The following is a 12,681-nucleotide window of genomic DNA, read 5'->3' as shown; positions in this document are numbered from 1 at the left end:
CTGCTGATCACTGCAAGGCTGTATGGATCTTGCGGTGGACCCGAAGGTTTTAGAAGGCAAGGCTAATCTATAAAGGGATACACCAAGACTCCTTAGGTAATGGTGTAAATAAATTAACTTCTTAACCACCTAATTGCCCACCGTTTTAAAAATTTCAATGTTGCTGTTTACAGGAATATTCTTGGAGCAGATGACAATGTTAACCCAAATGAATGATCTTTCCCTCCTCATTTCAGGGTTGGGCAAAAGTAGGTTTACTATTGTGAGTACCCAAAACACAGGGTTTATTCATGTACTGTTATTTATTAATTGTTGTATTTTTTTCCATACGAACAACTGGAACCTACTATGTCCTGCCCTGTATTTTAGAGCTCTACGTTTTGTCTCTTTTTCTCAAGGAAGCAGAGGTCCGAATAGTCCAAGTGTCTGACTGTTTAAGTTTCAGCAACAACCCTCTGGAGTAGACACCGTGATTGTGCCATTTCAGACTTGGAACCTGCAGCCCAGAGAGGCCCCGGCGGCAGCAGCTGTCCTTGGCAAGTGGGTGCACGTGGGAATCAGGACAAGGACGCGGAGCTGACCTGCAGGGACGTCCACCAGGGACAGTGCAGAATAATTTGCTGCACACAGAGCAAGTGAGACAGAGAGTGCTGTGACTACACTTCCGCTGAATGTTCCCCTCCAGCTGGGACGTGGAGGTTATACCCCTCTGCCGCCTGCTTAGTAAAACACACCCCATTGTTAACACATGAAATCTCCTCCTCTGTTTTGCCTTATCTGGGGTAATAGTCTTAAGTTATTGGAAAAGATTTAATTGTGATTTTATTTTAAGTGTGATTTTACTCTTCGTAGTGATTTTTATTACATGGGGGATGAGAACATCCTCAAGAAAATAAATATTCAATTAAGTGAGTAACAACCTAGTGGAAAATAGGATTCACTTTGTTTGTTTATTATTGTTCAGGAAAAACGTAGCAGAGTAAAGCTCCTGTATTTTGAACCTTGCAAGAACCTACGTGTTCCAGTAAAAGTCCCCGTAGTATAAACTCATAAATCTGAGTACCCTGCTGCCTAACCAATATGAGACTTAAAAGATGGATTTGGCCCTGACCGGTTTGGCTCAGTGGATAGAGCGTCGGCCTGCAGACTCAAGGGTCCCAGGTTTGATTCCGGTCAAGGGCATGTACCTTGGTTGGGGGCACATCCCCAGTGGGGAGTGTGCAAGAGGCAGCTGGTCAATGTTTCTCTCTCATTAACGTTTCTGACTCTCTATCCCCCCCCTTCCTCTCTATAACAAATCAATAAAATATATATTTTTAAAAAGATGGATTTGACCAGCCAGTATCTTTCCATGTCTGCAAAGTTTCCTTTATCGGTCCATCTATTGATCTGTCTCCATCTCTCTGTCTGTCTGTCTATCACCTGCTATCTTGCTAACGTAAAACATTTAAGACTGCAGCAGATAACTTTGCAGCCAGCTATCTTTGGCCCTCTTGTTAAAAAGAGTGAGCTCCTGTTAACCTACAGCTGGAAACGCAAAGTCCTATGTCAACATGAAGTGGGGTTCTGTGTGCCTTGGCCAATGGTGTTTGGGCCATACCGGCACCGGCTGGGGGGCAGTACAGCAGAACAGTTTAGAGTGTGGACTTAGACCCTTGCTTTCTGGGTTCAGAGCCTGGCTCCTCTCTTCCCAGGTCTCTGCTCCTAAGCAAGTCCCTGGACCTCTCTGCTCTTCCCGTGAAACAGGTGATGGTCATGCCAACCCCCGCGCTGCAGGGAAGTCAGTCAAATAAGGTATGAGGCAGCACCTGGCCCTCCTGAGCCCTCGGTAATGTCACTGCTGCTCCAGGTCATTTTCTTTATTTAATTTCTTAATATATTTTTATTGATTTCAGAGAGGAAGGGGAAGGGAGAGAGAGAGAGAGAGATATCAATGATGAGAGAGAATTGTTGATCGCCTCCCTCCTGCACACCCCACACTGGGGATTGAGCCCACAACCCGGGCAAGTGTCCTGACAGGACATTGAACCATGACCTCCCAGTTCACAGGTTGATGCTCAACCACTGAGCCATGCTGGCTGGGCCGTCAACAGGTCATTTTTTTCTTTTATATTCACCAGTTTATTCTGTTCATCAGATTATTTATTCACTTGATTTTTAGATTCACTTGTTGATAGATGTGTGTTTGTTGTTCGTAATTTGTATCTTTACCTTTTTCTTCTTCCTCTTCTTAAAGGTCATTTTATACGTGGTTCTTTAATAGCCATCAAATTAGTCTAGACAATGAGCACTGTTCTGATAAAGACCCAAACTATGCTGTCTGTCTCACATTATTTCCCCCTAATGCCATTCGGAGCAATGGAGTGAGTCTTTAGAAACACATCATTCATCTTTTCACAATTCAACTACAGCTCCGTAGCTCTATCCATCCTACTACCGAGCTCTAAGTGACAGAACTTCTAAGCTTCCCAAAGCTGATCAGCAGGTAATGTGACACAACTTAAAAGTCAGTTTAAAAAACTCTTTTATTCAAAGAAAACTTTCTTTGAGCTGAGCCACTTCTCTCACCTCAGAGAGAAAGGCATATTTCTAGAACACGCTGGCCAATGTTAGCAGACAGGATGGAATAAAATAAATGACTGTATCCAGTCTGGATCTATCATTGAGGGAAAGAAGAAACATTATCTCTCACCTTTAAATTCTTTCGCCACATATTTTTGTATCAAGAGATATAAATAATGCACACAGACATCCCAGAGCTCAGGGTGCTGCTCCCGTGTTGGTGTCGTTACCTGCCTCCCCTCACAGCGCCCATCCTGTGGTCAGTGAGCCAGGAAAGTGGCTCTAGGTTGTTTTAGAGCAGCAGTTCTCAACCTTGGCTGCACATTAGAATCACCTGGGAATCTTTTTAAAATCCTGATTTCTGAGCCTCATCCTCCAGAAGTTCTGTTTCTTTGTTATGGGGTGAGGCCACAACATTAGTAGCAAAGAAACAGAATTTCCAGAGGATGAGGCCCAGAAATCAGGATTTTAAAAAGATTCCCAGGTGATTCTAATGTGCAGCCAAGGTTGAGAACCACTGTTTTAGAGGGAGGTGGGGCGGGAATTGCCTCTCTGAGGGCCCAGTGTCTGAGTGAGCTTCCTCCAGCCACTGCTGCTTTCCCACCAGGTTGCTGAAGCCCGGCTCTGACCCACCGCCACCGTGATGTTCTGGTGAGAGGCCCTCAAGGCGCAGTAACCCAGGTTCCCTGAGAAGTGGCCACCTCCTCTCTGGTGAGAGGCCCTCAAGGCGCAGTCACCCAGGTTCCCTGAGAAGTGGCCACCTCCTCTCCGCCCAGGAAAGCTAGGGCAACAGAAGGGGCCGCCTGGGGCCCTGTGCCACTGAGAGGGGAAGGGAACTACTTTTTCCTGGGAAAGTGCTTGCTCAATAAGCGCATTGCGATTTTGTCTCATGTAAACACATGTGGCTTTGTTTTCTATATGGTTAAAGAACAGACTAAAACTGGAGACATTTTAGCTCAGAAAGGTACCGCCCGTTCTGCTTCTCCCTAGAAATAAAAATGGGGGGAAGCTCACGAAGCACTGTGTTGCTTGGTTCTGCACATGGTGTTTTCCCCCAGGAAGGTGCTTTCACACCCTAACGGGCCTGAGCGGACTGCCGGGAGCCCAGGAGGAGGCTGAGCTGATGGACATTTCCTGAATTTCTTTCTGAAATTTCCAGAAAGAAACAACTCCTAAGTTTTAAATTGAGTGCCATTCCAAGCAGAGTGCTGTACTATCTCGAGTCCTGCCCCATCTTGCCTGGGACGCGAATCGCCCCTTTGTCTAGCTTCTCCAGAGGTAAAGGATACCGGCCCTCTCAGTGGTCAGGTCTCTGTCGGTATCACAGGGCTGGTGTTCAAGTGTCCCTTGTTTTACTTAACGCATTAAGCGCCCTGTCAGTCACTGATGACTGACACTATACTTTCCGCCCTGAAGAAAAAACAGGCTGGGCGCTTAACGTGTTAATAATGGCCCAGAGTGCGCGAGCAGGGACTCCGCAATCCGGATATGCCAAGGGGAAGCCATAAAGTGCTTCCTCTACGTGACCAGGTATTTATGTACACATAGGAAAAACATAGTACATATAGGGTTCCATACCACCTGAGGTTTCAGGCACGCACGGGGGGGGGGGTCTTGGAATGTACTGTCCACAGGTAAGGGGGACGACTGTATACCTACGTATATAATCAGTTCGCGATGGTAGAGGGCTGGCAGGAGAGGGGCATCAGATACACCCGGGAACAGTGGAAAATAAGGAAGGAATGAAAGGTAGCCCAGATCACAGGAGCCTTTAACATGGCAAAAAGGGAATTGAGAATCCAGATGAGGAGGAAGGAGAAGAGGAGGGCAATAACTGGCATTGATCGAGCACTTACTGTGTCAGGCACCTGTTATCAACAGTGATGAGGAGTCAAGGAAGATTTGGGAATAGGAGAGTGGGATCAGAATTATGTTCATAAAGATTAATCTGACAGCCCTAGCTAGTTTGGCTCAGTGGATAGAGTGTCAGCCTGTGGACTGAAGGGTCCCAGGTTCGATTCTGGTCAAGGGCACATGCCCGGGGTTGTAGGAGGCAGCCAGTCAGTGATTCTCTCATCATTGATGTTTCTCTCTCTCTCTCTCTCTCCCTGTCTCTTCCTCTCTGAAATCAATAAAAGTATATTTTTAAAAAAAGATGAATCTGATAGCAGCAGGTAGGAGGGGAGACCCAGGGAAGGGGCGGTCGTGACCCCACAGAGAACATACGTGGTTGTGGCAGAGGGAACGGCGAGTCAGGACAGAGGCAGACCCGAGGCCCTCACAAGGAACAGGTGAGCAAGAGACGGAAAGGATGGTGATGGTCTTAAAGGAACACAGGATGATTGTGGGCGGACATTGGGGCATATTTGATGTGAGTGGCAGCGGGCGGCATTCACAGTGTGGACTGGAGACAGGCACAGTGTCCACCCAGGTGGACAGTCTGCGGCCGGCGCAGGCTTGCCAAGGGTGCAGAGTGGTCAGGCAGGGCCTGAGCAGAGGCTGTGGAGCTGGGTGCCTGCGGGGGGGTTAGGGGGCACTCTTGGAGTTGCGGGATGCAATTCAGTAGGAAAGCTGTGCAAGAAAAAGGAGGCGATGGCCTTCCTTCCAAGACACATGGTAAGGAAAGAGGGCAGTTTCCTCTGCTTCTCTCAGGCCAGAGGAGACCTCAGGTGCTTGGGGCTGGAGTGGGAGATCTGCTGGAGGAAATGGGTTTAGCACGCCACAGGGAGAGGCTGCGCTGATGGAGCACCTCCCACAGAAAGTGAGAGGAGGTGAAACAAGTGACAAGTGGAAAATGCAGCTTCTGAAAGATTTTTCCCTCTTGAAATTAGAAAGAGGAGGAAAATAGATTAAGAATAAAGGGGTCATTTTGGGGATGGAAGGGGAAAAACAGGGAGTTCTTTTTGGAGGGTTTTTCCTTTTTTGTGACGTGTACAAGGGATGGAAGGGAAGAAGTGTTTGGAGCAAACAACAAAGTCTGAGCTGGGCATCATCACAGGGAACAGACTATCCATTGGTCAGTCACCAGGCCACCAGGCCACCAGACCACCAGGCTACCAGACCACCAGGCTACCGGGCCACCAGGCCACTAGACCACCAGGCCACTAGGCCACCAGACCACCAGGCCACGGGGCCACTCCAGGCTCACCCATCTCCAGAGGGTTTCAGAGTGGCCTTAAGGTTACTCTTATGAGGAATCGTTAAATTTTTTTTTTCTCAAAGACACAAGAAAATGGCATGAAAAGAAGAGACAAAAGATGTTTATAGCTTCAGTCTGCCCAATCTCCTGTTACACTCCAATGAGCAGGTCTACAAACCGGATCACAGCTTTCTCCCTTCCATAAGCAAATGGTGGTTCAATATACTCCCTCTCCCAGCTTCACAGATGCTAACAGCACACTCCCCACACCATCATACCAAGAAACCTCTCCTTCCACATTCCCAACGTGAGAAGCTTCTCACAAACACGTTTTAACATAATCACAATGACACACCAAAAGGCATGTCTGGGTTTAGGATAGTGTTATATCCAGTTTGAGAATCCTGCACTTAGCTATTTTTAAAACTTGCATATTAAGTGTGACCCATGTTTTATAAAATACTTTCCAGACATTCCATAGTGGACTGAAACCTATCTCCATGTATATTCTGTGCCAGTGACTGTTTCCTTGTAGCTGAAAACACTTTAATTTAAAACAAATTTATAGAAACGATTTCATGCTATTTCCTTGAACACTTAGATTAAAAACAAACATATTGATTTTTTTATTACATTAGGCAGAATCATAATTCAAAAAGAAAGGGTCTTACCTGTGGAAACATGACAATACATGGAGGAATGCAACAGCCAAACCATCCAGAAATGTTATTCCAGCCAAAAAAGGATGGGGGGGCGGGGGTGGGGGGAGAAAAGGAAAAAAAAAACTTGTGATCAATATGATATAAAAACAGTTCATTTCTAAACCAACAAACAAAAAATCATAACAAAGTGGGTATCAACCATCGTTTTATCAAAGAGGATATAAACTACAGAAGCCATCATTTTGCAGTATTAGTTTCTCAGTACAAATAGAATTACCCAACATAGAAACAATTCTGAATAGAAGTCATTTTATTTATATGATAGAGAAATTTATTTTAAACTTAGCAACTAGAGAAGCTGGCTATGGCCCACAGGCCAAACCTGCTCACGACCTGTTTTTATAAATAAAGATTTATTGGAACATAGCCACACCCATTCATTTATGTATTGTCTGTGGCTACTTTTGTGCTACAATGGCAAAGCCAAATAGTTCCTTCAGAGCTCATATGACACTCAAAGCCTAAATATGTACTAGTTGGCCCATTACAGAAAGTGTGCTGGCGTCTGTTTAAGTGTAAAGATAAAATCATTCCTTTACCTTTTTCCTTCTCAGATAACCCCATCCCAACCAGCCTCCATGCATGCTGTCCAATGTGATAACCACTGGGCTGTATGTGAGCGATACCATACATTTGACATGTGGCTTGTCAGAATTGAGGTGTATAAAATACACATCAGGTTTTGTAACAATAACAGGAAGGCTTATTAACAACAACAGAATGTTACAATCTCACTAATAATTTTTAAAAATTGATTACATGGATACATTGGGTTAAATAAGATATATTATTAAAATTAGTTTCAGCCATTTCTTCCTGTTTTTTTAAATTATGGCTACTAGAAAACCTTTAAATGCATATGAAGCTCACATTTTATTTCTGTTGGCCTTGAGGCTAGGCCCTACACAAATAATACGCTGAGAACAAGGCCCTTCCAGGATCTGGCACTAAATGACGCAATTCAGCTTACATCTGTGTCTAGGCTATCCTCCTAGGACCTAGTAGCAAGTGGTAGATAATTGGTCTGCTTTGCTGTTTGCTTAATCACTGAATTGTACAACTTGTCTGGATAATTTGGTCCTTGAGATGGCTGAAGAGAATGGGTGAAAATGTTCAATTACTGGCTGCGTACAGGAACAGTTTAAGGTGCCAGGATCAAACTGGCTGACAACAATAAATTTTGGTGAAGGACAATTACAACCTTTCATCTTCCCCCATTACTCAGATAGCCTCCTGCAAGTTCACTGCAGCTTGTAAGTAGGGAGTGAGAGGGACGAGCAGAAAAAAACAAGTTCAAGTTAGCCCATATCTGCCAACTGCAAAAACAAATCTGAACACTTCAACTTATCTTACATAAATCACTAATTATTATTGTAACTTCAAGCATAGCCTACTCAATGCTTACATCACTTAACACCCAAAGGTCAATAGATAATATAAAATCAGTGAGTTCTCCTTTTGATTAAACATATCATTTCCCTATCAGTCTTTGTGGTATAATTAGGCAAACTGAAGAACGTTTACATGGATGACTAGAATTTTGCATCCCTGGAGATGACTGGTCACCATGTCACATCCGCAGTATCTGTGAAATACATCAGAGCTTCCCAGAATGTAAACACCCATTTCTCCCACGGCTGCACAGAGGCAGCCACAGTGGGGTGGCTGCGAGGGAAACGGGCTGGCTTTCTCCCTCATGGAAGCAATCTCAATTCTCAAGCACTGAGTCATGGACACGTGTGGCAAGAAAAGTGGAAAGCAAAGCATTGATCTCCGTTAGTATTTCCACATGTTTCAAAAAGTTAGACTATTTTCAACTCAATGAAGGCCAAATCCCAAGTTCTTTAAGAGTGAACGGAAGTCCAATATGCCCAATACGCTGGCCAGAGCTTTCCCCAGCACTATCTTTCTGTCACCAAACTGCTTCAAACCCCAAGCCAGGCCCAAGCTGGATGTGAGGGATACAGCAGCGAACAAGATGCAGTCCTTTCTTGCTCTAAAGAGGCTTAGAAATAGTAGGGAGATCAGATGAGCACAGAAGGATGTGAGGCAGAGCATAGTAAATCCAGAGCAGAAAGGCAAAGCTCTAGGAGCATGCGTGGCTGGCAAAGTCCCTGCCTTTTACATGGGAGAAGAATCAGGGAACTTTTGTGGAAAGGATGGCTTGAGATGAAGAGTAAACAAAAAGATTCTGTGTAGAGAAAATTACCTAAAAATGGCAGGGAGGCAAGAGAGCAGTGGATGTGTTGAAAGAATGGTAAACAGCACATGTTGGCCGGCTCATTGATTTGGGGATTAGTGACAGATAATTCGAGCAGCATGTTGGAACTGGGTCATGGAGGGTGTCTCGGTGCCAGACAAAGACCCGGACTTCATTTGGCAGCTGGGGAGAGCCCGACTGGGCCTCAGGAAGCCGGGAGTTGTGGGGGGTTTGCTCCCATCTGCAGAGTGACTCTGGTTCTCTGGAACCACGTTTTGATTTTTTCTTTTCTGGGCCATGGGCTGGACCAGACAATCTCTAAAACACCCACATGGTCCAAGAAGAACAATCTTCATCCAGGAGGAGAGCTCTGACTAGGGAGACTGACCTGCCACAGTGCAGCCCGAGGCCCGGGAGGTCCCGGCAACAGCACGGGGCGCATGGCAATGAGAACCAAGTGTAGGTGATGGAAGCTGGAAGGGAGAGCAGCACAGAGGTATCGGAAGCACTGGGAGAGGAAAATACAGGACTTGCCAGTAGACTGCACAAGGACGGACAGGAGGAGTCAACGGTAACCGTGAGGTTTGGGGTCTTGGTGAGCTGCACCCTAATTCAATTGACCTCAACAGACACTTATTAATAAACTCCCTATTTTTTTTTTTTGATTGTAGAGAGAGAGGAAGGTCAAGGGAGAGAGAGAAGTATCAATCAGTTGCCTCCTGTACATACCCTGACCGCACCCGGAACCCACAACCTGGGATGTGCCCTGATTGGGAACAGAACCGGCAACCTTTCAGTTCACAGGATGACCACCCGCCAACTGAGCCACACCAGCTGCACTGCACTCCTTTGTTTTACACACTGAGCTGTGCAATGGCCTCAGAGATGAGTAAGCAGAGTCCCTATGGCCAAAGTGCCAAGGGGCACAAGCTGCTGGCTTACATTTTTTGTTATTGTTACTGTTGTGACAGGAGCAGAGGGAGACAATAGCAATTTCAGCCTTGAACTAGGCCCCCAACAGCCGAGAGCAATAAAAAGGCAAAGGGATCTGGATTCACAAACCCAGCTCTCTTGTTTTTTTTCTCCACATGCCAATTTGAACAACTGCTGTAACCTTTCTGAGTGCCTGTTGCCTCATTTGTAAAAGAAGATTAATAATACTGTCTTCCCTAAATTACGAAGAGGGTTACATAAACTAATATATATGATTGCTAATTTTAAGGCACTGTGCCTTAAAATTAGCAACCATATATATTAGTTTATGTAACCCTCTTCATAATTTAGAGGTACTCCCCAAAATGCAGATATATAGACTGGATGGAAGAGGGGTCCAGCTAAAGAAGATTTGGCCCTAGCTGGTTTGGCTCAGTGGATAGAGTATCAGCCTCCAGGCTGAAGGGTCCCAAGTTTGATTCCGGTCAAGGGCACATGCCCGGGTTGTGGGCTCAATCCTCAGTGGGAGGCATACAGGAGGCAGCCGATCAATGATTCTCTTTTATCATTGATGTTTCTATCTCTCCCTTTCCCCTCCTCTCTGAAATCAATAAAAACATATTTAAAAAAGAAGACACAGATTACTGCCCCCCCCAAGTTGTTTTTTTTTTTTAAAGATAAAATTTGAAATCATGATAATTAAGATTGTAGCGGAAGTCATGAGAGTAAATGAAAGGGCTAAACAAAAAAAGTGTGGTGAAGAAAGCTGAGAAATACAAGTTGGCGAATGTCCACATCTATGGACCAAAAGAAGAAAAGAGTCAAGAACCCAGGAAAATGTGTTCCAATGTGAACATTGTGAAACACAGTACTTTTCCAGACTCTCCTACTTATTAATCACTTTTCTTCTGACAAATTAATTAAGCCTATAGATTTTAAACTTAGATGAAGGTACCCTATGGCACATTAGAGACATGCAAAAAGGTACCAAAATTTTAGCCTATCTGTATGATGTGTCAATTTTCTCCAAAGATCTGGCCTAGGGAAAGGAGATTTAGCAAGGTATAAGGAAAACAAAAATAGTGAGCAATGTGAAAAAAATGCAGACAGCCCTAATGAAAGAGAGGCCGCCAGAAGGCAAAGGTGGTCAAAAGTACCACGTGAGGTGGGAAGACAAGGAAAATGACTCCTACAACAGTTGAAAGATTGAGGGATTCAGAAGTCATCGATGACTTTGGAGAGAAGACATCTATAAAGTAGAGGGGACAGAAGTGGATGGCAAAAGATGATGGAGAATGGGAAGAGAGAACAGAGGTTATACGAGGAAGGAGTGGAAGATGGCAGGAGGAACCAGTGGGGCTGACAAAAGGTTCAGGCTATGACATGAGGGTGATGCAGGGGTCTTAAGAAAAGAGGGCAAGAGCTAGAAAAGCAAGAGGAAAGCAAAAGCTGATGGACCAGTTACTGAGGAGTGGGAGAGAGTTAGCCCTAAAAAGGAGGAGAGGAGATTCTTCTGTTGAGGTGGGGAGGATGATAAGGACATGAGAAATTTTCAGTGGGAAAATAAAGAAGCAGTTCATGTCAGACAGATGAAAACTTCCAAACTGGAGGTGAGATAATTTCCTAAGAGTGGCAGGATGCAGCTGAGGGCTGGTACCTTGCGGGGGGAGGGGGCGGGGTGGTGGTGGAAGGAGCAGTGATACATTTACTCTAAAAAATATACACCATGTTGCTCACTTCCAGGACATGAGGTTCTGATAGGTCTGCTAGGACATGGGGTTCACATACATGAATTTACCAAATAGTTATGCTTCCTTCCTAGAACACTGGGGCCTTTAGAAAGACTTTCCCACCATGTGCTTAAAATAGAATAATACATTTCCCTAGTAGGTTGAGCATGATTTAATGTCTCCTTGGTGCCCTGGGGTCATCATTATAAAATCTGTCCCCATGCTGGGCTCTGTGATGTGGCAGTGCCTTCCATATGCTGAGATGTGCAGAGTTAGCTGCCCACTCAATAAAGGCCCAAGACCTTGATGTCGATAGAGTGAGTGATTCTGCTATCTCCTCCTCAATTGTCTTGTGTAAGGGTGAGATGTCTTACAATGTAACATCCACATAAACTTGACAGAACTAAGGGTTCCAGGAAAAAAAAATCTAAGAACATTTATGAATCCAGAAACCACTGCTTTCATAGAATTACAACAGCATGAGTTCTACTTGAAAGGCCCAGGGTGCTTCCATATGCTTCCCACAAAGCAAAGTGGTTTTGTGATCATTGCTTTACTCAGGCTTAGATATTTATTTCCCTGTGTCTCATTTTCTTGTCTCCACAAACTCAAAGAAGGAGGAGTTCAAAGTCCGACCATCAGGTAAATGTATTCTTACATTGTCTTCTTCACTATAAAAATGCCAGAGAGTTTGATTCAAGGTTATTAACAGGGTCTTCTTAACATAGACTTGAGAGTATTTTATCATAAAAACAGAGTGTTTCCCATGTGTTCTTAAATGTCTATAGTGAATAGAAACTATGTTTCAGCCCTCAACTTCTCATTCTAAATGGTGTTATGATCACTAGGGTTCTGGCGTTGGCTAGCCATGCTGATGCTTTCCAGCAATGAAGGCTTGTTTAATATTTATGAACCACAAGCTATCTGCGAATCCCTAAAGCTGCTGACAGGAAGGAAAGGAGATATTGAAGCAATATTTCATCCTCGTCTTCCAGGAGATGTTAACAGATTGGAACTGTCCCCAATCACACATCTTCTAGGTCTACAGAAACCAGGGCCAATAAAAAGGAGAGGAAGAAGAAAAGAAATAACCACAAAGCCTCATAAGCAACTCACACAGACAAATAAATCATCTGAGTTCGGAATGTGTGGAACTTTACAACATGACACAATAACACACAACAGCTTCCTATCTTAATAGAAAAAAGTGTCGTGGTCTGTACCATGACTCCCCACAACTCATCCATTGGGGTGTTCTGTATCTTGAACACTCTAGGCTACAACAAGGCCTTTTGGATTTTCTTTTAAATCTATGTCCTAAATTCCTGTCTATCAAAAGTAGGTGAAAATAATAGACACACACACACACACACACACACACACACACACACACAC

At 44.6% G+C, this 12,681-nt stretch overlaps 1 protein-coding gene across 11 annotated transcripts in view; it reads right to left on the bottom strand.

The window, feature by feature from the left end:
* Positions 1-12,681, bottom strand: part of NCAM1 (neural cell adhesion molecule 1) — a 350,846-nt gene that overhangs the window by 250,071 nt on the left and 88,094 nt on the right. The gene's annotated exons all lie outside the window — the stretch shown is intronic.

Source organism: Myotis davidii, unplaced genomic scaffold (genome assembly GCF_000327345.1).
Source record: "Myotis davidii unplaced genomic scaffold, ASM32734v1 scaffold1025, whole genome shotgun sequence".
Classification (NCBI taxonomy): domain Eukaryota; kingdom Metazoa; phylum Chordata; class Mammalia; order Chiroptera; family Vespertilionidae; genus Myotis; species Myotis davidii.
Note: the sequence above shows the minus strand (reverse complement) of the source record. Positions and strands in the feature narration are given on the sequence as shown.